The following is a 25,545-nucleotide window of genomic DNA, read 5'->3' as shown; positions in this document are numbered from 1 at the left end:
CCTCAAACTGGTCTGCAAATGCCTGTAGCATGGTCTTCACTGTAGAGTTTAACATCTGCACAAGACCATTAGTCTGGGGGTGTTAGGAGGTGGTCTTTAGGTGCTTCACCCCACAGCACTTTCACAGATAAGCTAGCAGGTTTGACATTTAATTGGCATCCCTGTCAGTCAGTATTTCTCTCAGGGGAACCTACCTTGATAAAAATCTCTAACAAAGCATTTTCCACCTTCTCCGCCTCGATGGAGGACAGAGCCACCATCTCAGAATATCTAGTAGCATAATCTTCTTCTTCCCTGTGTAACATGCGGTACTTAAAGGCCCTGCAATTCCATAACCACCCTCTGAAATGGCTCCTCAATCACAGACAAAGGCATCAATGGAGTTTTAAATTTATTTCCTGCCTCGCCTACTGTCTGATAGGTCCTGCAGTACCTTGTTACATCCTTTGCAATCCGAGGCAAATAAAAGTTCTGCATAATACATCTCTTGGTACACTTTATGCCCATATGACCTGAAAAAGGAATGTCATGGGCTATGGTTAGACATGCCAGATGGTAGTCTGTGGGCACTACCAACTGCTGCATTACCTAACCCTCTAGCCATCCGTCAGGGATCCACTCTCTATACCATAACACTTTGTTCCACTATACAGACTCCTCTTTTCCTTGAGAATCAGGTGCCTCCTTAACTATCTCCCTCAAGCCTCATAGTGTAGGGTCCAAGATCTGAGTCTGTCTCGACTGTACCTTTGTGACCCTTCCCAGCCCCCCATTCCACAGGAAGTCTAGTATCTTCTGACAGTGGTGCCTCACTGTCAACCTGGGCACCTCACCTCTGTTCTTGCAGTCACTCTGTCCAAGGGAACATCAGTACCTACCAGCAGCTGTGGCTCACCTTCAGGCATACTGCTATAGTGTAGCTCCTTCCCTGAAATAGCCACCTCAGCAGGCGTAGCTTCAGGTGTGGGGTCAACCTGGGTCTCCCCAAGGCTACCAGACCCACATGCCTGTCTCCAAACCTGACTGCATGTACACAAGGTATTGCATTGGCAAAATCATTCCCCATCAGGACATCCGCAGGGATATCCTCAAGCACACCTATTTGCTTGTTTCCTTCTCCACCCTCCCAGTCAGGGTGAACCCTGGGCAAAGGTATTTGGAATGGGGTCCCTCCTAAAGCTCTGAATGGAGTGGACTGCCCAAACAAGTACTGCTCCTCTTTAACCACTGCAGTCTTCAAAATGGTTATGTCAGAGGCTGTCTCTCTCTCAGCACTGTCCTGCTTTCTATCCACTAAGATAGGTGATGGTCTAGCACCCCTGTTCTCTCCAGACAACTAACAAATGGCATACTGTTCCCACCTGCTTCCATGGACATTCATATGCTACTTGGCACTTCTGGTTGCATTTAAAACATGTAACCCTTGAATCCTGGCTGTGTATCTGAACTAGTGTTATCCCATTTGACTGGTGGACTCTGTTGGGGTGGTTTAGGCTGCTGACCATGGGTCCATGTGCAGCACTTGGTATCCCCTTGTGCAATGATGCCTTGCAAACTAAGTAGGGATCCCCTTTTCTCCCCAGCTCATATGCAGCGTTACCTTCCCAGTCTGCCAACCAGATTCTCATGTCCTCAGGCAAAGAGCTAAGGGCTTGTTCCCTCACCAAAAGGTCTGCCAGCCTTTCAAAAGTAGTGACCTGACACCCACTCACCCACCTATGAAAATAAGGGCTTAATTCAACAATATAATCACATACGCTTTCATTGGCCTTGCATGTATGCTCACAAGACTTTTTTCTGTAAGCTGCAGGTGTTAACTTAAAAAATTTCAATAAACATTAACTTTATCATAGTTCAATCACCCAGTATCAGCCAATTTAGAAACATCAGTTACAGTTTTACCATGGAGTAATAGGGTCAGGAACCTTGTGTCTATATCATGTTATCGAAAGTTTACTTAATCAAATCAGTAAAGGTCAAACTTTATTGATCAATTAAGTAAAACATTGAATAACGTAAAAAAATAAAACAAATAAAAAAAAAAAACTAAATGGCTTAGCCAAGCTCCCCCTGCACTCCCCACACCCCCCCCCCCCACTTAAATATACCAACTCCGAGACCACACTACAAATCTCCCCTTATGGAGATTTCCATTTACTTGCACAATGTTCTTCATTTTCGATATTGTCATGCCGACAATGTCAGACTCAATATTGTCAGCTTACGACAACGTGAAGTAGACCCAGAACCTTACCCTAGAGCTCTTGGTTAACATTATGCTGCTTATGTACTCTTTCAAATATGTGAATAAAACTATCACAATTATCCTCCTCTCTAAACTTTGGAATAAATTTACAGACCTTTAATGCTTTGGGGTTCAGTTTTTCCATTCCCCATTACCTACATGGCCCTGATGAAGAGTCAGCATCTCCCATTCATGTTGACACTGCTGCTCATTTTCTTCAGCCTTCAAATGCTGCAGTCTCTCCACTGATTCTAGTTCCAAATGTTTAACCTCCATTTCAAGTCTCTCTAAATCCAGAAGGGTTTTTAAGTCCTGTGAGGAAAAGGTGAATCATCCTGTTTCAGAGGAGTGCAAATCCCCATCACCAGACTGGTTACCCTCCTGGTGGCTGGGCTGGGCTACAGCTGTGACTAAGGCTGAAATCATTTCCTAGTTAGTCAGATTGGCATGCACCAGTCCTTTGGCTTTACACACCTTGGCAAACTGGTTCTTTGTGAGCTTGCCATAATTCTCTGCTGACATCTTTGCCTGCTTTCCCTGACTAAACTAACAAAAATAAACAAAACTGTTATGAATATGAAACTCTGTTTACCTTGTGGCTACTGAACGTACACACACCTTCAGGATACAGAAATTAATTTAATATCCCAGCACTGTCACCAATATGTGACTTCTCTACTCTGGGCCAGTAATTAAGGAGCCTCAACCCTCACCAAGGACACCAGTAAGGGACGTTCACTGGGAACAAAAATAGATGCATGCAGTATTTCCAGATGCAGCTTCCTGCATTAAGCACAATGTCCCCTTAAAAGAACACAGGTGAGCACATTTCTATCCTGGGGGTGGGTTTCCCTCTCTGTCACTGGGCCCCAAATAAGACTCCACACTGACCACTGCTGTAGAGTTGAGTCCGCAGCTGAGTGTTGCAAGCTAAGTTCTCCAGTACTCTCTCTGTGTCCATACTCCAAGGCCAACACACACACACACACACACACACACACACACACACACACACACACACACACACACACACACACACACACACAGACACACACACACACACACACACACACACACACACACACACACACACACACACACACACACACACACACACACACACACACACACATACCTGGGAAAGGCTGGCACAGATTTACCAGCTATGCCCCCTCTGCCCAGACTATAAGATAGATATTGCCACTAGAACACTCCAAAGCCAGCTACTCTAAGGCTCTTACCAGGGTATCCAATTATACCTGGCAAAATTAACACTAATACAAATGGCAGTGTTTGACCAATGCAGCAAGGCTTACAGAAGTGACCACAGTATCACCAAGTAAATATAAGTACTTAAAGGTTTAAATATTCTCTAAAAGACCAGCTCCAATGAAAAGTTTAAATATATTTAATAATAAATAATAAAACAACGCAAAAATATTAAATATCTATTTACAATAAACAGTTCCAATTACAGGAAATATTAAAAATAACACAGATGGATAGATTCACACAGATACAGAAAAACAGTACTTAACTAATCTCACTATATTTTCCTGACTGATCTAAAAAATTACTATTCCCTGGTCACTTAGTAAAGCAAGACAAAGTGAAGTGGGTGAATTATCCTTCTTTGTCAGGTTTCAAAAACAGACTGCTCTAAGACTTCTGTCTCATCTAGTGTTAAAACATCATTTTAATGCTGGCTTACAGAATGACATCAAACGCATCTGGTCATCTGACTTCTGGTTCCCACACTAACCCCCCCTTACTAGTAACTGGACTAAAATCTAGCACATATGTGTCATATTACACACACACACAGAGCTTTGCTAAGATGTGTTATAGCATCTGGAAGCTATAGAACCAGTTCAAAAACTTTCACCCTTCCAGGGTAGCAATTATTTCACCCCTAAGGACAATACAGCAGGATTCCTAGTCCTGGTTTTCAGACATTTTGTCACTGGTTGCAATCAGAACTGACTGTAAGATATAATCTTTATGGCCTAAACTAGGTAATTTAATTTCAGACTACTTTTCAAAGTTAGCTGGACTGAGATTAATCTCTTCTCTTCCAGTATCCTCTGTTACAATATATTTATTTCAACAGTTATAATACAGTCTGACATACGGGTGTCCAGGAGAACCCACTGTTGTTAAATTTTTAAAACTAGCAGCTTTAAAAATACATTTTCAATGCAAGCACTTGTACAAATCAGTTTTATATACAAATGACATATAATTATTTGCAAAACTCCAGTTAGCTATGCTGGAATATGTTACAAATCCACTGCGCTACTTCTGGCATAGCTGGAAATACCTCACATCATCACATGTAGTAGTAACAAATTTGTTTCAAATAAAATGATTATTGGGTGGGAAGGTGGTTTAAGGTACTACATTCCATGTTCATTTGGTTGGTACTTTTATCATTCCTAAACCAAAGTGCTAAGTTCAGTTTCCTTGTAAATACTCTAAATTCATTAAGGTATTAGTTGATGAGAATCTTTTTGCTGCAATAAAGGTATTCCTTGTTTCAAATAAATTAGCATGACCATCTTCACCACAAGACAATATAGTCATAGCTCTGATATTTGATAGACCCAATGTTTGCATTTCATATGGTCTGCTCAGAATCATCCTCTCTCCTTGCTCATTCCTCTCCCCCTGTAATCCTTCTTCCAAGGGTCTGTAGAACTCTTCCCAACCATGGTAGTTCCTGTAGTCCATAGATCTCTGGTTCATAATTCTCTGTTCTTCTCACAGGGGGTATATCTAAACGGCCGGGTGAGCTCAGTTGCATTCAAATCTTTTTCATCATCAACATTGTTGTCATTCATATTAAAGTTAGATTCATCCACATTACTATGTCCTTGTTCACTAGAGCCTTTGCAGGTGGGTAACCTTGTTCTCTATCATAGTCCTTTTTTCTTTCAAGCTTTTTCTTTCCTGCTTTTAATATCTTTGAACAAAGATTCCACTGGAGTAAAAGTAGCATCATATTTAGATTGGTTAGCGCCAAATAAGTCATTAGTGATAGAATTGTCCAAGGCTGTTATCTCCAACACTGGCCTCTCTATCTTCAGTTGATTACTTTTTAAAAGCGTTACCATTAATTCAACACCAGTTTGATCAAAAATAATCAATAGTTCCTTATGTAATTTAGAGCCTTTTTGCAGCCCAGTGGGATATTTCTAGTAGCAAAGTCCCTTGGGAACCTGTCCCACTATAATACACTCAGCAAATATCTGCTCTCCTGTTGTAACTTCCTAAACTTAAACAATTTCTTTTCAGATTGATAAAGTTGAGTATTTGAAGATCCTGTGTCATTATTGGAAGATGGACCAAAATCTACATTCTCAGAAAACAGTGACAACAAAGGTACAAATTAAGTAAATTTAACATTTAGTTACCAGAGGGTGTTAATTCTTGGCATTTGGGTATTCAGTCCACACATATCCTGTGTACTTTGGATGCAGGAACCTCTCTTGAGTTCTTAGGTTTTCAAATTTTGACTAAAACATTGTCCCCGTCTAAAGTGCTTTTTAAGGCAATGCCAACCTGATAAACCTACTTACATAACTAAACTGGCTCAGGATAATCTAACGGTGTTATTGCTCAATGCCAGGAGTCTAAACAGCAAACTTCACTCCCTGTAGACTGTCCTCATCCTGGTCATTGTAGACATCTGTGCAGTTACTGAGATTTAGTTTAAAGCCCTAGAGGGCACCCTAGTCATGCAAGTCCATTATGGTTTCCACACATTAGGTATGGTGCAGATAAGGTCTAAATAGAGAGAAATCTCAATTTATATTAAACATGAATGCACCTCAAGGCTGGTCAAATAGTATGACACACTTGAGCTTCTCCATGTCCAGCTTACCAAAAATAGTGCCATACTATATCCTTGAAAGTTATTAGTCCCCCACCATGACCTAGAACACATGCACCACAGACCTGAACATAGCAGAAACACTGCCCATTCAACCGAGCACAATATTCATGGGTGCCTTTAAGTACCCCAGCTTAACTGGAAATCCTGCACCACCTCAGAGATGTAGGCCCAGAGATTCAGATAATTAGTTAACACAAACACCCTTGAACATCTAGTCTGGACCCCCCACTTGTGGTACAAGTATCCTTCACCTTGTCCTCAAAAACATGGCAGAATGATGCATTCCTCCTAATGTGAAATCTCTGCTCATTAGGTTTGGATGCAACCCCAGCTTAGCCTGGAAGATTTCAAAACTATTCCAAGGATAACAACCTCCTGTTAATTGACATTCAAACAAAATTTTAAGTACCCCACACCAAGAAAAACCCAAGAACACATCTGCCTGTGCAGAATTGTTCTCAAAAACCCTGTACAATCATGTAAATAGATGCACAAAACAGTTTTACCTTCCCAAAATAAACACAGGACAACCTCCAAAGACAAGCCATCCTTATGGAATCCCAGTATAAACAGTTTGTATAACAAAAAGAAAGCCATGTCTAAAAACAGGAAGGGCTTTGCCCATTAAGGTAAAATGTCCCCCTTGTTTATCTACACAAGTAACACAGGGGATTAATCATAGGTTCATAGATACACATTAGGCTATCAGTCTGCAGACTATTAGAAGCCTAGGTAATTATCAGAGGTCAGTAAAACCCTGTACCTTTATCTATGAAGTAAAGACTTAACCATCATGCTAAATTTGAGATATAAATAGTCTCCCAGGCTAAGGACAGCTGTAAGGCTTTCTTCAGCTGTGTCCGTAATTTTAAAGGCAACACCCAACAATATGCTGAACTACTGCTGAATGGAAGAGAAGCATGATAGAGCTTGGACTGTTCCAGGCAGGTATCAGCTTAGTACTTAGCAGCATTCTACCTTCTCCAAGGATGATACTACAATATAAACAGAAGATGATTGGCTTTAGCAACTGGCTTTCTTACTAGTGTCATTTTAAGGGGGCCCAATGTTTATCTGCTTGGGAGGACATGATTGACATACACTGTCCACCCCAAAGTGCTTATTTTAGGCAATTCCAATGTGATAAACCTTCCAACATAGTAAATTCTACTCAAGACAACCTAAATGTGTCATAGCGCCATGCTGGGTGTCTGAACAAGAAATTTCATTCCCTGGAACCACTCTGTACACTTGAGAGTGTTGACATATATACAGTTACTCAGACATGGTTTAAAGCTGCAGGAAGGTACCATTGCGGTGTAAGGCTATCATGCTTTCTACACATTTAGACCAGCACAAATATGGACAAGAGGAGGTGTCAATCTACATAAAAAGTTAGCATGCCTCAAGACTGGGCAAACAGTATGGCATGCTTGAGCTACTCTATGCCCACCTAACCTTGAGTAAAGCCCAATATTAGTTACAGGTACCTGTCTATGACCCAGGATAACCATACCACATACTTGAATGTACTGGAGGTGGTCAACAATGACCCCAATACCGTATTTATGGCTGATTTCAACTATCCCACCATAAACAGGGATACGTACACAACTGGTAACAAGCATGTTCAAAGACACCTGGATTTGGTCAATGCAAACAGCCTGTAACAGCTAGTCTGTATACCTACTAGGGGTGCAAATATCTTGGATATGGTAATCACAAATATGATAGAATGTTGCACACTGCCTATTGTGATGTCCTCATTGGACAGATCGCAAAGCAGTCACCCATGAAATAAATATAAAGCCTGAACTCCAAGTAAACCACAGACCTTTAAGAACTTTTTCATGGCTAACTACGTCCAATAGTGATGTTGTTGCGTCTTTCGGCTTTTCCCAGTTAGGGGTCGCCACAGCAGAAGTCCGATCCGCTAATGATTGGCAGTAGATTTTTACGTGCTGAGTTGCCAGCTCTGATGCACAACCTTCAACGAAGGTACACCCATTCACGCATGTCTCCACACAGAAGACGCTTTAGTTGAGAATCGAACAGGATAAAGTCTTACTGTGAGGCGACAATGCTACAGCAGCACCACCACTGCAGTTCTGTTCAATTAAGTGATGGCATAACTAAATTACAAGCCTCCCCAAACTAAGAATACTGTAGTCTATGTGGAAGTGTTTAGGGAAGCTGTACAAGCATGTAAATAACTGCTTAGAAACAATGGCATCAAACCAAAATAAACTTAAGACAAATTCAAAAAACAATCCCCAATATAAATAGGTTGTAAACAGAAGAAAGAAAATATTTCCCAAAAATAGGAAGCCCTGTAACAAACAGATAAAACCTCCCTTATCAGTCTAAACGAGCAACTCTGGGATCTTAAGTCCACCAAAGCCAACTTCAATGCAAAACCTATTTCCCAGGCTAAGGATAACCAAAACACATTTTTCGATTATGTATGCAACCTTAAGGGGAACACCCAACAATTTGTTGAACTGATAGTAAATGGAACTTCCTCTACTAAACAAGAGGATATGGAAAATTTTCTGGTCGATTAAATTTAGGTTTAATTTCACACCCCTGTCACGCCCAGCTACTCCCGAGGAAATATGCTATACGATTTCACCCCCAACTTTCACTGAAGAATAGGTCCTTACTGCATTCTCCCAAGCTAAGAACACTGGCATTATTGGGTCCTGATAATATCTCAGGATGCCTTCTAAATAGCTTGAAACATGGCCTGTTAGGCAAACTACAATCTCTTTTCAACAACAGCCTCCTGACAGGATTTATCCCTAAGGAATGGAGGACTGAAGTAGTTATCCCTCTACACAAATGGGGACCATCAACAGACACAGAGAACTACAGACCTATAAGTTTGAATAGTCTTGTATGCAAGGCCATGGAAAGAATTATCATGGACCTGATAAGTGAAGACATAGGAAATCTTCAAACACTGAACCCATCCCATCTTGGTTCTGTCAAGGGCAGGTCATGCCTACTAAACCTGGTGGACAACTTCAAAAAAGGTCACTAGAGCCATGGATAAAGGCAAAGGTGCATATTACCTACCTTGACCTGGCAAAGGCATTTTGACACAGTGCCTCACACTGGTTTTATAGAAAAACTCTCAAACTTTGGCATAATTCCCAGTGTTACCGGATGGATAGCTAAATGGCTCAGGTATATATAAGGAACTTGGGAATTCAGGTTGACGGTACTTTGATCACCATGTGTCCATGGTGGTGAGAAAATCCTTCTATGTGGCTCAAAATATACGAAACGTCATGGCATCCAAATATAAGGATATCATAGTCTCACTATACTTGTCCTTAATTAGACCAATAATCAAGTACAATACACCCTTCATCATGTACCTGACTAGGCATTTACAACAGCTGGAGCAGCCATGGAGGTTCCTCAATAAAAGAATACAGGGTGTAAATAACATGTCCTATGTGGACTGCCTCAAAGCTCTGTCCCCTGTACTCTGTCTCCCATAGACTATTGAGGGTCAATATATGCCTACCCTACAAGGTATTGTCTGATCCAACCCTAATGGATCTATTACACATTTTTAAAACAAATGGCACTAGAATTGCTGCTCTAAGGATCTAAACTTTGTCTGTTACATAAAACATGTTGGAGGTATTGGGATGTGTCTCTGAGATTAACTGTTCTCTAGAACAGACTCCCCATTCATATGAAGCAGAGTTCTTCCCAAAGCCTATTCAAACACAATTTGTCCCAATGGGTGGGAAATCACAAATTCATCCCTGTCTTGTCACTTGTGTCCTTTATGGATTGGGACAACTTGCAGATGCCATAAGGCACAGGCATATATCAAAACCATTGTAGTTCATGGGCATTGATAAATTGCAAAATTGGGATATGAATAGCTAGGCTTAAAAAGGCTCTAGGAATGTTAGCCTAGTAACTTCCTTTGATCCTATGAACCATCTATATGGAGCCAGAGGGTGTACCAAATCTGCTGACCATTAAATATAACTCCAATTTTGCCCTCTCAATCCCCACAGTCACCTCCCAGGATATATACCCTCAACCATTTCTCCGCCAACCATCATTAGGTACCAAGTCCTCACTGCAGTCTCTAAGGCCAGGAACACTGCTTCCTTGGGCCTCCAGACAGGCTTCTTGCCAAATGTGTGGGGGACTGTAATGGTCTACACAAAGTGAGGCAGCCTTCTACAAACCTATAAGTTTGACTAGTCTCATATGCAAGACCATGTAATGAATTACCATGGATCTGATAAAAATGACAAAGGACACCTACAGACATAGGACACTATCCAGTTTAGTTTTGGCAAAAGCAGGTCATGCCTGCTTAACTTGGTGGACTTCTTTGAGAAGGTTAATAAAGATATGGATTAGGGCAAAACAGTGTATACTGCCTACCCTGACCTAGCCAAGACATTTGACACGCTACATCACTCAGGTATTGTAAATACTTATAGAATTGGGAATGAGCCTATATGCCACCTGATAGCCAGCCACACGGATCAGTGCTGGGGTGTCTCCTTTTTGGCATCTACTTTTTTGAAGTCAGGGAACAGGTCAAGGGCTTCTGGCTGACCAAGTTGGCAGACAACTGCAAACTAGGCATGGTTATTGAATTGCCCAAAGAGCTGATACCATTCAAGAAGGCTTACAGCAGACAAATAACTGGTGCCACAGCTGTGAACTAAAACTCATTGTGAAAAATGCATCAGAGTACCCTCTGGAAAGATGGCCACCCTGGACATTACCACATTGATGATCCACCCATGAAAGTAGACCCAGTGGTCAGGGAATTGGGAATGCATGTTGATTGTAACCTGACCTTTGATCATTACATGCCCACTGTGGTGAGAAAATCATTCTACATTCCATAACTTGTAAGTAAGGGCATAGTATCCAGGTCCAAAGAGGTTGTTCAGTCTAGCTGTATTCGGCTCTCATTAGACAATCGAGTACAAATCACCTTTCAGCATGTACCCTACCAGGCACTTGCATAAGCTTGAAAGACCACAAAGGTTCCTCATAAAAAGAATAGGAGTAAACAAGTCCAATTTGGACCATCTCAAAGCCCTAGCCATGCACTGTCTCTTAGAGACTGTGCATTAATCTATGCATAGCCTACAATGTATCCTCTGATCCCACACTGATGAATCTGTTGCACATTTGAAATACCTAATCTAAGGGCCAAGACCTTGTCAGTGACATTAACAGGACATGTTGGAAGGACAGATGTGTCCCAGAGATTGCCCCTTCTTTGGAACAGAGTTTCTATCCATGTGAAGCAAAGATCATTCTTAACCCAATTCGTAATTGACTTAGACCAGTGGGTGAGAAATTACAAACTGACCTCTGTTTTTGCCTTTATTCCCTTAATGGACAGGACCAGAGTGTGAATGCTTGATGTATATAAACCTGTATTGTAACTGTGAAATTTCTTGGGGTATCGACACATCAGCAGTATTTTGGTAAATTTGGAGAAAGCTTTGCTAGGCTTAAAATGGCTCTTGGGCTGATAGCCCTGTAACCATCTATAAAGGGGGGGGGGGACTATACCTCTTTACACCCTCAACTGATCATAATTTTTCACATGAAATTCATATTACCCCATTAAATGTCACCAATACTAAACACATGCTCTAGACTAAATTATTTGGACTAGTGGTTGAGCAATACCTGAAGATTGACCAATATGTCAATAATACTGTCAAAAAAACTTGGATTACTTTACAAAGCTAAACTTTTCATTACTAAAATAGTCTGTGCAATGTTACTTGTATACCTGCCATTATCTGTATTACCCAACTCAGACTGCAAGTAATGAACAACAGAATAGCCAGGTTCTCTGCTAACCTACAAAGTCGAGCACTTCATTGTATAGCATTAAAAAATACTGTGGCTTGAATTACCTGACCTACTGACTTGCTCTCAATCCACAGTAGTCCAGAATTTCAGTAAAACCACGTGATTTTCTTTCTTACAATAAACTATTTCAAAAATACATCCCTCTCCAGAAATTTCAGGTCATGTAACCAAACTCTACTATTTTACTATTTTTAGTCAAAAGTCAAACAAATCACAACACTGTTGCATTTTACTAAAAAATCAGCTTGCTTCCCCTACAAAATCTGACTTTAATTGAATCCAAAAGAATTCTAGAGTCTGCTGAAAAGCATGGGCCTTCATATGCACCTTTCCAAATGAAAGCGACCTCCCTGGTAATTAAACCTTTCTATTTCTCACTCACAGCTGCTTAAAGAAAAATGAAACATTCTAGAAGACCTTGCACAGACAAGACATGGATAACGGTTCTCTTCCCCTTCACACTGCTCTTGCATATTTCCTTTTCTCTAGTACTTTTTCATGTTTCTTCCTTTCCTTCACCACTGCGTCTCTCTTACATCTTTTCCTCTATTTTACTCCTCAGACATCTTAACCTATTAACTCTCCCTCTAAGTCCTCAAACAAAATGGCTTGTCTTATCTCTTTCCTGACCCATATGCGACTTATGCATATATGTGCTGGACTTTCTTTTTTTTTTTTTTAATTTCATTATTTAATCTGGATTTATTTTATTTTTTTACTTAACTTTTATATTTGCCATACCTCATCTTTGAGCAAGAATTCAGAGCAATATAAAGCCCCCAAATCAGGGACATCTTTTAAAATATTGCTCTGATTCACTGAAGTGGTTAACTGAACATTAGGGTTTCATCAATCTAAATTTTGTGAAAAATAATCATGGAATTGTAATGTTTGGCAATATTGATGGACTGTAATCTTTAGTGATTTACTTGAAAATCAAAAGTTTTAAGAGGTATAGGACTAAAATATCAAGCAAAATTGGGGGGAATCTGAGCAATAAGTCTTAAATAACATTTTCTGGTATGACCATCTTTTTTTGCCATTGTATTATTTCCCTTATTGGTGATATTTTAAACTGTAATTTGTAAAAGCATAATTTTGTATGGCACATTTCTCCTTGGGCCAATGTTAAGCGGCAAAGTCTGACTAAACATGAAGCCTCTTTCAGCAAACACAAATTTCAATTTTATAATTTCCATGTGGAAATCTCTGAAATAAGTAAATGTGTGCATAGACTGGTGCCATTATTAATTTTCATGAGGACCCACAGCATAGTTAGCCCATCCAGGCCTACAACACCTTTTTGTATACTTCCAGTTAACACTCCTAGCTCCTTATGGTGTCCAGACCATTTTTGGGCCTGGCTAGTTTAATGAAGTGACTTGATAAGTTATAACTGGAAGCATTACAAAGGACAAAAAGTAATTAACGCAACGATACGAAGATCGTTAATCTAGGTTGTCTTGCAGAAGAAAAGAAATAATCCCGGTTTGCCACTTAATGTTGATATTTATGCTCTTATTTTTAAAACTGAGATACCTACATGCTATTGAGGTGTATGGTGTGAAATTCCATGGTAGAAGACAATAAATTTCATTAAGAATATCACACTAATGGAAATACTGCCAGTTTGCTAATTAAGAAAATGAACAATATTGTCATATGATTTTTATACTTAAAAAAAAACAAACAAAAAAAAAACTTTCAAATGATTGCTTGACATCAGGTAAAACCTTAGATGAAGAAAACTGTCATTGATATTTGCACTGTAAGTTGCCTGTCTCATCAGATATTCAGTGTTTATATTGCTAATTATACAATCAAGCGTATATTTTCATATTTCTGTAAATATATAAATAAAACAGGCACTCAGTGGAATTTCTTGCTATCATGAAAAAACTTAAAAAGTATTTTAATGATGTGTCCAGGTTGTGCAATTTCCAACATGTGACTGTTTGTGAAACTACAGCAAAAATATAAGTCTTTGTGTGAATTGTAATATAGTATTTATAGAAAGACTATGACTGCACCAAAGAAGACCTCTTACTGATAACATTGCAATTTGTACAGTTTTAATAGCTTTTAGTGTTCCCAAAATATTTACATTTGTTTATCTTATGCTTTTAAAGTTGATTTTTCAGAAAATGCTCTGGAATCAGGGATATGTGTAGGCTGCAAGGGGTATGACATTCCACACCACGTAGGTATTAATCAGCTAGGCAGTAACAACTGAATAGTTTTCTTTATAGGAAATGGAATGTAAATTCCCATGAGAGAGTTGTCACTCTTCATATATGTAGTATCCAAGTACAGACCAAGAAGCCCACAGTATAGAGCAGAGGACTTTTCAATTCTGCAAGATTTAAAACTGTAAGAAAACCATGAGTGAGTTTCTCTATGTATCTACAGGAATAGAGTATAGACGATGTAACCCAATGTATAAATCTGAGGGACGGCTCATTTCCAGTCCATGTAAGAATATACTGATAAGGCAGCTTTTATTGATTGACTTTTCAGTGTGCCGCTTAACTTTGAAGCCAAATGCATGTTTCTGTTCTTAGAATGTAGGAATGGCTGATGCCATCAAAAAGTAGTATTATATCATTTCAGAGTACTCTTGGAGCTGTATAGAGAGTCCACATTGTGGACAGTGCCTTGCAGAATATGCCTTTCATCTCATGGATTTAAAAAAGTGATTGACTGTGAAACATTAAATCTTTTTTTTTCATATATTTATCTACAGCTACATAAAATAATTGGTCTCCAAAACATTGTAGCTCCTTTCATTGCCAAATTCTGATCAAGCACACCTTGTCAGCAGTCTAACTTGCATGCTGCCAAAACTAAACCTGGAATATAAAACAAAATCATAAATTTTGCAGAGGTGCAAGGCTCTCTGCACCACCACTCACCCTGATAATTATATTTTCCAACTCTGAGCTCCCACACTACAGGGGAAAGGGCAGATTTTTCTCTACCATTGTTACAGCAGTCTTGCACAAGCACCTTAGACCATATGATCTGTAAGTCTGGCTCAACAGGAACAGCTGTTGATTGTACATTAATTGGTCATCTTGGATGAACCCATAGACATATACATACATACATACACGTGTGTTAATAATTGATGCTCTCTTACATCAGTGAACAATATATCAATGATAACATATCAACTTAGCATACTATCTACAAAAAAAATGACTAAATCAATTGCAAAAGGTGCAGACGACATCCTTAAGTGATCAATAAAAAAGAAATCTGAGGGGATTTGCCCCTCAATAACCTTTAACATGGGGGTTCTGCTCATACACTTTCTAATTTAAATATACCAACTGTAGAGTCAAACAACTGTTACCAAAATGGAAACCTCGTACAGGAAAGAGTTACACTGGACAAGTATTTGACAGCATGAATAGATTTCAACAAGCTGTGTAATTGACAGAATACGTGGAAAGCATGTATACGTATGCACTTGTGTATTAGTTTGTCTGCTGGTTAACCAAGGTTCTGTGCCCTGAAGAAGGTGTTATGGCCAAAAGACCATAGTACATAATATGTATTTAGGTGGCATATCTTTTTTCTCTTGCTATATTACATATATAGGTTCATAGGTAGGTACTAGGCTATCTGCCCAAAGGCATTTATAAGCCTAGCCGGAATGTGTTGGCTTTCGCCGCCCCCTTAGATTAGTTCCCTGTGCCTCTGTCCAGCAGAGCCATTGATGTGATCCCTGGGATAAACTTTCTGTTTCCCATCCACTCGTCAAGGTTTCTCTTGAAGAGGGTTAGTGGGGAGCTCTGCCTAATGTAGATTGGAATCTTGTTCCAGAGCATGGGAAGTCACTGGGACAGGAATCTATCTGTCCAACACATCCTATTTATTGTTGTGGTGAAGTTTAGATCCCTGGAGTGTGTGACTCGAGGGGATATGGTTTTATTTAGGTGGAGTATGTCATCAATTCTGGGTTGGACATGGCCTTGTATGTCAGGCCAAGATAACCTCTGAGTAAGCAATATGCAACAGAGTACAGCTGGAGTTAATTCAGTCGAGCTGCATATGGCATCTGCTTGAGGCCAGTGATCCTCTTGGTGAGGTACTTCTGTGGTCTTTCCAGTTGTTGCTGGTGTCTTGTAAGGTACATCCCAAATGAGGCATTGTACTCTATGATGGGTCTGATGAGTGATGCATAGAGGGGCCCAATGACCTCTTTCGATCTGGATGCAAACCCTTTTGTGATTAGGTGGGCCACATAGAAGGATTTTCTAACCACTTTGCCAATGTGATTATCAAAGGAGAGGTTACTATCTACTTGGGTCCCCAGATCCCTTAATACGTCTTCCATATTTAGGGGGCTACCACCTATGTGTTAGTCTGTGAGTACTTTGTTTTTTCCAAAGGGGATGACTATGCACTTTTTGGCATTTAGCTTGAGGCCATGGTCTTGACACCAGGTATCTGTCTCAGTGGGACCCTTTTGGAGGATGTCTGTGTCAGCCGGAGAGTCAATTATAGCCCCTAGTTTGCAGTCATCTGTGAACTTGGTCAGCCATAGTTCTCCTGTTTGTGCCTGTACCTCTGAAGTATATGCTGAACAGGAGGGGTCCTAGGACTGAGCCCTGGGGAACGCCACTTGTAACCGGTTTAGAGTCAGACTTAGCTCCCGCAACTCTTACCATGTGGGTTCTGTCCATGAGCCAGTTGGCAACCCATCTCGTAATGTAGGGGTTTATGTTCAGGCTGGTGAGCTTGTCTATAATACCTGAGTGGGGAATGGTGTTGAAGGCCTTTGTGAGGTCTAGGTAGGCTGTGTGGACCACCTTTCCCTCGTCTATAGCCTTGGTAACTGTCTCAAAAAAGTCCACCAGGTTTAGGAGGCATGATTTGCCCTTAACAAAGCCGAACTGGGTAGGGTCCAGTGTTTGGAGGTTCCCAATGTCTCTGTTAATGAGATCCATGATGATGCACTCCATAGCTTTGCAGACCAAGCTAGTCAGGCTTATAGGGTGATAGTTCCCAGGGTCTGTTGTGGCTCCACCTTTGTGGAGTGGAATAACCATTGCTGTGCACCACTCTGTGGGCACATAGCCTGTGGAGAGGCTGAGTTTAAACAGTGTGTTTAGGTGAGGGGTTAGTTCATCTTTGCACTCCTGTAGGACACAGCCTGGAACACCATCCGGTCTCATTGATGCTGTATTTTTGGCTTTGGAGAGGGCTGTTTTAACCTGAGTGTCTGTGATTTCAGAGGCACTACATTCTTCTGGTATAGTTATGGGCCCTTTTGGGGGTGAGAGGGGGGTGAAGTTTGCACTGAACCTATCTACAGGGATGTTGGCTATATCGGTCGGTTCAGTGTATTTTGTGCCATTTTGCACTAACTCTGAGCAGATCTGAGAATTGCCATTTAGATTCTTGACATAGCTAAAGAATACCTTGTGGTTATCTTTGGAGACCATAGCAATTTTTCTTTTGAAACTAGCTTTGGATGATTTTTATGAGGGAATGTAGTTTCTTGCTGATACTGACCAGGGATGTCTTCCTTTCTTGGGATTTTAATCTTTTCTGTACTAGTTTCCTCCTTCTGTTGTATAGCTTGTTTATGGCAGGGGTCCACCAGCCTGGTTTCCTTTTCTTGGAGGAGTGAGTCTTGGTTTTGTTTGGGATAGCATGATCCATGCATTCTTGTAGGTGCCTGTAGAGTGCATTAGTAAAAGATTTTGCACCCTGGACAGTATAATCTTTTAGCATGGGGGCTTTGAAACTTCCCACCTTGGTCTTAAGTAATGTGAGGTTTGCTTTTGAAAAGTTTTTCACGGTGGTTTCTTTGACCGGGGGTGGTGGCGGAATGTGGATATCCAGAGTGATTAGTTTATGGTCAGAACTAACCAGCGAGGGGTTGACCTCCAGTGTGGAACAATAGTTACCCATGTTGATGATGACCAGGCTCAATATGTTGTCACCTTTGGTGGGGGTGTTGACCAGTTGATCCAGGGTATTTGAGTTTATAAATTCTAGGAAATGTTGGGCAAGGGAGTTTGTACTTGAGTAGTTCTCCCAGTTAATGTTTGGGTAATTAAAATCACCCAATATCAGGGTGTTTGGTAGGACCTTTATGTTTCCCAGTGTTTCCAGGAATGCGGAGTGGGGGTCCTGGGACATGGTGGGTGATCTGTTTCAAACATGGTGGGTGAACTGTAGCAAGGGATATGGCATATCTGGGATAATGGGGGGAATAAATAATGCAAAACATTGAAGGAATGTATAATGTGCTGGGGGGGGGGGGCTTCAAAAACACTGTGTTCACTACCCACTTGTCCAATTTATTCCTAGTGAAAGAAAGAGATCACTATCCAATTTGCTCCCTGTGGGAGATGAGAGTCAGGTGCAGAAAACAGGTATTATCTGGGGAAGATGGGATTTATGCTCCTTGGTCCCTTACCCCCACAATGACATTATGCGATTCACAATGGTTGCCATCTGATAGCACATGTTCTATCTTTCTGCTACATGACATGAACATTGCACAAGGCAAGCAGCACTGGACCCATTTATGGATACAGTATACTTCTGTAGATGTCAACAATGCAGTGGGCTGCTGAACCTCTATCTACCCTGGATAGGCAAGATGACATCTGTCACCCACTGCCATCTTCTCTGCCTTGTTCCCTCCAACACCCATGGGAAAAAAGTATTTGTTTTAAGAACATGTGCAAAGCCAAACTAGCACTAAATAAATTGGGGAATTATTGGGATGCGTGTCATACATAGATGGAAATGCATTAAACCCCCCCCCCCCAATTTGGAGGATTTCTTCAGCAGAAGATGTGAAAAAGAAATACAACAAACTATTTAAGAATGTGACAGAATTAAAATAAAACTGTAGTGACATTTCAGACATGATGTATCAATCAAAGGACTCAACAGTGATGATGCGTTTATGAGGATTTAATTAAGCTGGTCACATTTTATCATTGTTGTTCATGTTTTAAGTTACTTTGAGTATACTATGTATATTTTTAAATTGTGCTTACCGGGTAGGCTGCACATTGTGTATTCAACTGCCTCTCTTTATTTTCCATTTCCTTCTCTTTGCATAGGAAAACATTTAAATTTGTTTTTAATTTTTTATTGAGTGCAATTATGACATGCGGGAATGAAGCAGTGAATGATATTGTAAGAAAATGAGAGATATCCAGTATAAAAGGATAAACCTCACGGCTGACTGTTTCAAATACCCAAAATGTATTATCTATCCCAAAAAGAGTCACATAGAGAATGACTAATGTAACAACTGTCTTTGCTGCTTGACTTTCTGCAGTGTTTTCCTGCCTTTGATCTGAACTCCTAATACCTTTTACTTGCTTTCTGTGTAGATACAAAATTATTAGAATATTCAGACTTGCTAGCGCCATTGGAATCACAAATATAAGGTCAAGACCAAAAAGTATATAAAATACTGCTTCAAATGATGTTTTGTCAGGATACCAAAGAGTACAATACCCTATATGTACAACATAATCAAGGTTAGTCTCGTTGGACCTTGAGAATGCAAAAAGTGGTACATCCAGATTAAATGCCATACTTATAAACAAAAGCAATATGAATATATGTAGCAGGTGTTTCTGCATACCCTGTTTCAGCTTGTCCCATTTCCTGTCATTTGCCTTAATGGTGGCATTCTGTAAACAACTCAGAAAACACGTTAAGTTTATTGACATACTTCTAGCAGTCCTGTATATATACAGTACGCTTTTGCAATCATTGTCACTGAAGAGATTTTTCCACCCAAAATCATACAGAGAATATGGGATTCCAATCATTAGAACCACTATCAAGTTTGCTGTTGATAGGTTCAGAAGGATTATTTCAACAGGCAGGAGTTTACATTTTTGATAGGACATGTGGGAGAAGGACCATATGACAATGAGATTTCCCACAGCACCAGTAATCGTTAAAAGGAGACTAATGATTCCTTGGATAAGAACGCTGAATTCCATTCGTTTTTTTTTTCCAGTAATACACGTATCTTCAGTTAGTTACATGAAACCTGTAAAACAAAACATGTAGTGTGACAGAAGCTTAAATCATAGTAAAGATTAGCGTGGTCTTTCAGTATATTATAATTTGTATCATATTGTATGATTTATACTTGCTCATGAAAATGTTCAAATTATACAGAAGTCACTGCTTTAATCATAATACTTATTAATTAAAATGAAAATGTTCTAATAGCACTTATTCCATCTTGCTATGTTAGAAATGCCTTTACACACTAGACCCAACCCATTTTGGCTTTGCCAAGGGAAGATCATACCTACTATAGCTGGTGGTCTTCTTTCAAAAGGTCACCAAGACAATGGATGAGGGGAAAATGGTGCATACTACCTATCTGAGCCTGGCTAAGGCATTTGATGCAGTACCCCACTTGGGCAGTTGGCAAACTCGCCAACCTAGGCATAAGCCCCTACATAACTTACTGTATTGTCATTTGACTCCCAGACAGGTCTCTGGAAGTCAAGATTAGTGAGACCACTTCCACTGCAAGACCAGAAACCAGTGCAATACATCAAGGCTCCATGCTGGGGCTACTCCTATTTTGGCATCTACTTCTCATTAGTAAAGACTAATGTCAAGGACCTTTGTTTGACTGACTTCATAGATGATTGCAAACTGGGAGCTATCCTATATATCCCTCCATGTTGTGAACATCTTACAATGGGTAAATAGCGTTAAGAACAGAAGAGATCGCCACAGGAAAAACTCCGTCTTCAAGTCAAAAACTTCTTTATTAGAAACAAGGAATAAGCACTTTCACGTAGGTTGACTACACTTCATCAGATACAATTTACAACAGAAAGTACACATCTATTTAAATAAATTTTGACGGGCAAGTGAAGCAATAACAAAAACAATAAATCAATTAATGTGGCAATTAGAAAATCAAGCTCTTAAAGTGACACAGTATAATAATGTAAAAATAAAAACCTAATACAGATTCACCGGACGTGTCAGCTGTCCAATGTCTTACATATTCTCACACATATTTCATAAACAAATCAAATTTCAGATACGGTAAAGACATATCCATATAAAATTGCATTACTTTAATAAGTGTCAGTAAACGTCTATTGGCAATAGAGTTACTAATAGGTCAATGTTGCGTTTCAGTTTGTCTATTCAAAACGCAATATTGCCGCTTGATTGGTTACTGATCAAAACATCTTCTACTGCAATCATTTGTTCTATGCAAAAAAATTTTACTCTTTTAAACCCAGCATTACTAGTTAGTATGTCTTAATTTCTATGTCATTTTATGAAACATGAGTTATAGAAATATAGAATATTATATTAGACAATTCAATTTTAAAAATACATGTTAATTCAAATTAAAATAAACTTAAAGGGTAATGCATAAAAAGTTAAAGCTGTATGTGAAAACTTTACATGGCATATTCCTAATTAATTATTAGCAGTGCACAATAGCAAAATATCAAAATATTGTGCACTACTGAAATATCAGTATATCGTGCACTACTGTTTATTACTAAGAATTAATATCAATAAAATCAATTTTAAAACAATGAAATATCTTTGGAGAGGTTTATATGAAAACATTCTATTTGTCAAGATTCTAAGTATGTAATTTGAGATGTACAAGTAATACGCGTTGTGGAAAAAGTGCCGCAATACATCGTACATTAAATTTTAATGAAGAAAGTTATGTGAAAGAATCCAAGATGCAATACATTTGGAAGATTTCAAATGCAAAAAAGTCAGAATAACAAAATAGGTTATCATATAGGAGACCAATTAAAGGGGTCACTATCTAAAAGGCAATCAAGTCATTTCTATATAATAGCAGTAGATAATGATGGAGAGAGATGAAAAATATGTAACCTCGTATCCCCTAATAGGAAAACTATAATCGATGTTAAAACATATTTAGCAAAAATTTCATATTTGCTAATATGTATGTGCTTCAAAATAAAAAGCAAAAAATAAAAAATAAAAAGATTTTTTATCATCAAATGCTATTAAATGTGGTAATATAAACTAATATTAATGAAAATATTACTTATTATAAGTATAAATATATACATATGTAAAGATAATAAATATATAATTTAATACAATGAATTTGAAAATAAAAATTAAACTATTATAATAATGAATATGTATGTGAGGTTAATATACAACTGTCACAGTGTATAAAATATTATACATAACCGTATCTGTCAAATGTATTTCATACCATCTAGATAATAAATACTAAATAGGCAGACTAACAGATATCTAAGTCTGTCAAGACATCAGTAATCAAAAAACAGAAAAAACATATAAAAACAAACAGTATAACAACTTCAAAGCTTCCTATTATTTAATATGGGTTTTATGGAGACAAACTGATTAATACCTGGACTAATGTGGGCTTTTAAAGTGAATATCCATTTGAGTTCAGTGCAAGCCAATTGATTAATAGTATTATTATTTTATCTTACAATGGGTCTAACACAGACAAAAGATTGGTGCCAAAGTCATGGATTAAAACTCTATTCTAAGAAAGGCGTTATACTGCCTTTTGGGAAACCTGCCACGTGGGCTAATTATTGCATTGGTAAGACACCTCTAAGAGCTGACCTGGTAGTCTGGGGTCTGGGAACATATGTAGAAAGTAATCTGGTCTTTCACCAACATGTGGCCAAGTTAGAAAGTCATTCTATGTCACCCAACTTATAAATAAAGTCATGGCATTCAGGTACAAGGAAGTTAAATAGTGCTACTTTATTTGGCCCTTATCAGACCCATCATTGAGTATAATGTCCCCTTCAGCATGTACCTGACCAGACTTGTGCAACAGTTGGAATGTCAACAAAGATTCCTTGGAAGGAAACTCCAGGGTATAAACACATTTTCCTGTACAAATTGCCTTAAAGTCCTATCTTTATACTTGGTCTCCTACAAGTTACTGAGAGGTGATCTATGCTTGGCATACAACACACCATGAGATCTAGGTCTGATGGACCTATGGCCCATCCACAAAATGAACAGCATCAGAACCATTAGATCAAACAATTTAAATTTTGTGTGATATAAATAAGACATATTGATGAGACAAATGTGTGTCCGAGGATCCCCATGCTCTGGAACAGGCTTCCCATCCATGTGAAGCAGAGTCCATCCCAAACACGAAGTGTAAACTTGACCAGTGGATGGGAAATTGGAAATTCACCCCAGACCCCAGGTCTACCCCCCCCCCCACCATGTCTCTGATAGTTTGGGCATTACTGTCTGCCTCTGTCAAACATACCCCCATATAACTTCTAGAAACTTCCTAACTAACATCCACTAGTCCTAATCTCAACCACTATGTTTCCATTTCCCTATCTGTTACTGTGCAAACAATTTATCTTGAACTTCCACTCAATTTCTGTCCTTTTCTAGTCCCACATTTCCTAATCACTATGTCTTAGCCACAGTCCTTTTTCAGCTCTGTCAACTCCTACACCAAACTGTTTAACCTCTACCCTATCCTCTTGTAAATCAAATATGACACAAGCTGACTATATTTGGATTGTATATGACCTTTCATCATTTGTTTTTTAACCCTGAAACAGATATGGGTCAGTATTCTATGCATTAACTTTGTCTGTTGTATTTAATAGTTCAACATCTACCTATGACATTTTTTTCTTACTTGTTACATTATGTTGTTCTGCCCCCCCCCCCCCCCCCAGGCCTCCACTGCAAAAGGTTCTTTGATCCAGTGGACGTTCCCAGTCAACAAATGCCAATAAATAAATAAATAATAAATACACATACCCCCTCCTAATAAATGCCCATGATACATAGGGACACAATTAGGTTGGGTTGCATGGCTAGGAAAGCAGTGATTGTCATTGGCCTAGTATATACCTATGACTCAGTCTTACGTTCCCATGTTTGTGCTTCTGTTATATCCTCATTCACAAATAATATTTTTAATACTGTAAGAATGATGTGGTTTTGCTTTGTTAAATCAGTTGGGAGAAATTTTTTTTATTACAGGAAGAAAATGTCGACAAAGTGGATGATGAAAAGTTAAACCCCTGAAAGTGGTGAAAATAACATTTACAGAAACCAAATAACAGTGCAAGAGAAAGTGCTGTGTATTCCTAATGTATGGAGGTGGAGGGTTGTTTTTTCCCTTTTAGATATTTTTGATGCATAGAGATGTCAATTACTCTACTGTGGAGAGCCGAGAGACTTCAATATTCCAGCTACACTTGTATATAAATTTAGGGACATGATGATATACAAACTGTAATTGGAATATCAAGAGTTTAAACAGAATTACTAAGATCACATGAATGTTCCATTTATAGCTATTTTAGAGAAGGAACTAATTGCATGCTATCCCTATGCCAGATGTTACACTTCTACTGTGCAAAGAAACTTTTTTGAGAGATAGGCTTTAAACCTGTTGCACTTTGCTAATTGACCTTTTAAAATGAGGTACTTTTATTGACTTTTTTAAAAATGAGGGAAATTCAGTAAATATGTCAAAGTGCAGAAAATGTACATGTTGCTGCATCCCAGCTTGTACAAAAGAAGTATTGATGGTGACAGTATTTCTGAAGCTGGCATATAACGAATAAACAATCAAATCAAATTTAATTTAACATTTTCACAAGTGATTTTACTTCACCAAGGACCTACAGTCTGACTAATGTATTCGCATTAAGTAAACCCATTGTAGCTCATTACTGTTTGTGTATAAATACGTTTTATGTATGTGAAGCATATGTCATGAATTCCTGTTCTGTATATAAGGTCAGACAAATTATTCTTAATGTTTTTATGTATAATCATTTACGGTCTATAATTCTCTATTTTTTATTTAAACTTTTGTGATTGTTTTAATGATTGTACAACATCTGAAGTTTATCCCTGCATATCCACTGAAAAGGAGTCAAGGCTAAATCCATTTGAACTATTCCAGTAAATGCAGGAAAATGCATCAAATTAATGAAATCCAATTTTCTTAAACCTACTTAAATGTTGCATGAGATTACCACTTCATCTGCCCGCTACTTTTGCTTAATTTATAAGAACAGTACAAGCGCTGGTTGAAATGCCTCCTGACACTCCAAAAGTCAGTTGTTTAAGATAGGAAACACTGCCTATGTAATCATACGTATGCAAACTGTTATTGCTACAGTCCTAAAAATTGTGTAGGTTGTTGTACATCACAAGTGACATGATGATTATTTTGGAACAAAGAGGGTAGCAAGCTTGGATACAAACATTACTATTTCTAATAGCAGTTTCATACAGTTAGCCTACTATCTGCCACATAAGCACATGTACTCTTTGTAGTGATCTAGTGATGTCATTGAAAGTCCTTTAATACTAGAGGCTGCCCTGCTGTCAGTGACTCTTGCTACAGTCGCCTTAGTCTTCCAAGCTCTACTCTGTTACTACTTTTCTCACTTTCTCTTTACTCATCCCATAACTAACTCTATCTATACCCACCAATATTTTT

The sequence above is a fragment of the Protopterus annectens genome, chromosome 7.part0, assembly GCF_019279795.1.
Source record: "Protopterus annectens isolate FY-2018-M chromosome 7.part0, PAN1.0, whole genome shotgun sequence".
Lineage (NCBI taxonomy): Eukaryota > Metazoa > Chordata > Ceratodontiformes > Protopteridae > Protopterus > Protopterus annectens.
This window is presented reverse-complemented; position numbering follows the sequence as displayed.